Source organism: Hetaerina americana, unplaced genomic scaffold (assembly GCF_022747635.1).
Source record: "Hetaerina americana unplaced genomic scaffold, ioHetAmer1.1.p SCAF_4, whole genome shotgun sequence".
In the NCBI taxonomy this organism is placed as follows: Eukaryota; Metazoa; Arthropoda; class Insecta; order Odonata; family Calopterygidae; genus Hetaerina; species Hetaerina americana.
This window is the reverse complement of record NW_027286985.1, coordinates 15,235,444-15,237,739: the sequence shown is the minus strand read 5'-3', so window position 1 is coordinate 15,237,739 and position 2,296 is coordinate 15,235,444.

The following is a 2,296-nucleotide window of genomic DNA, read 5'->3' as shown; positions in this document are numbered from 1 at the left end:
ATTTAATGAGGCATTAATCCGCGCATCGTATTCATCTATAGTAAAGAGAATCTTTCTGCCATTACTTTAGCTCTAAAATTTCAAATATTCCGTGGGCAGACTAGGTTGATGCATTTCTAAAGGAATTGCAATACTATCTACTTCATGAGCATAGGCGGATATAAAAAGGTTATTAAAATATATATTCCCTTGAAGGATAAAAAAATATTTTTGCATTAAAAGACGATCTTCTACTTCCAAGTATTTTCACGAAATGAATAAATCCTTAAGAGCTGCCGTGACTCGTCTTAAAGAGGCTGGCTATAATTCAAGGTACTTAAATACACATTCTAACCAGGAAAATATTACATATTTTGGGGAAGATATATATCTCCGGCATAAAAACACAAATCCTTGGTAGTCGCGTAAAATGACCGATGCCCTAGATGGGAAGTAGATATGGCATGTTTCGGATGAAGTAGTATGTTCTATACAGATTGCTAATTACTTCATTATTTTGAAGGCTATATAATTGACATTGTAATTCCTTCCATCTCAAAAATATCAACCTAGGGAATGGGCGTCAGATGCCAATGGTGAAATTATATTTCAAGTCACATGAGTCCTTAGCTTGCTTCTGGATCACGACCATTACCTTTTAAATGAAGTCTACATTTATGGATGTTTACGTAGCATCATGTGGTGCGTTTTTTTGAATTCATGGATATTTAAAGTGAATCGTAGCCTACGCTTTCCTTCTCTTACGCCCACTAAGTCTCAAGGAGGTAGCATCTCACCACTCCCTTTATGACTGTAAGTAAGGTAATTTAAGAAGATTTAAGATCATTCAAACATTATCCATATTATCTTGACGAGTAAAACGTTTACTTTAAGCGTCCCGTAATCCCATTAAATCCACCCCAAATAAACAAGACCTCTTGCCTTGAGTATCTTTTTGGTGGTTACTATCATTCTGAATTAGGTTTCAAGAGTCGCGATAAAAAAGGGACCACACTCAAGCATAAAGTTTTTAGGTAGTAAGCTACCACAAGTGTATCGCATGTAGGCTGGTACATGCAGAAGCGCAGACCAACCATCTGATAAAGACACTTTTGCATTTATCGACGGCTGAAAATTCCGAAACAATGACTATGAGGCAACATTGGAGGAAATCCTAATTTAGTGGCTTGATGAAATAATTGGGAAAGAAATTATTTGGCAGTAACGCCTTTTTGGGCAGTAGAATCAGAATTCTACGTTTTTCACACGTCGAGTGTCGTCAAAATTGGTATTGATAAGACCGCTGGGTTCTTTCAAAAAAGATTGGTCCCATGTCATTGTTTTTCAAAGAATTATATAGTACTACCATTGGAAATTTCAGTCTACACAGTCTTCAGTACATTGAATGGGCATTAAATTGCGCATGAAATGAGCTTAGGATCACAAAATAGGCAGAAGAACTTCAGTGGTCACTTTTGTAATGGCATAATAATTGTAGATATTTCATTATAAGGTTTTTAATGGTCTCTGAATAATGGTGACAACCTTTAAAAATTCTCTTAAATTTATATCTACAGCTGGATTTAATTACTTTAATATTTAATGTCACGGAAACGACGGTCTTCTTTCCCACCCTATAATTGCTCTTCTAAATGTAAATTTTCTATAGGCTCTTTAAAATGTATCTACTACCTTGATCAAAAATTTCCCGGAATTTATTCAGAAAATTAAAAATACAAGTTTATTCATCTAAATCTATATTGTCCCCTTCAAAGTAATCCCCATCGACTGCAACACACTTATGCCAGCGCTTGATCCAATCCTCGAAACATTTTTTATATTCGGTTTTCGGTATGTCCATCAGTGCTTCCTGCGATTTTTCCATTACTTCCTCTCGGCTGCTAAAACGCGTTCCCCGTAATGGTTTTTTAACTCGATTGAACAGAAAGAAGTCACAGGGAGCCAAATCAGGTGAATTCGGTGGCTGTTGGATGGTATTTGTTGCATTTTTCGTCAAAAAATTACGAATAATGATAGCACTGTGCGACGGTGCGTTATCATGGTGCAAAATCCACGAGTTTTCTGCCCACATTTCTGGTCTCTTTCGGCGAATTGCTTCACGCAAACGTCTCATAACGCCCAAATAATACTCTTTGTTTACTGTCTGGCCTTGTGGCAAAAATTCATGATGCACTACACCGTTGTAATCCATGAAAACCGTCAGCATTGCCTTCTTTTTGACTGAAAACGACGTGGTTTTTTTGGTCTCGGCTCATTTGGTGAACGCCATTCACTTGCCTGATGTCTGGATTGCGTG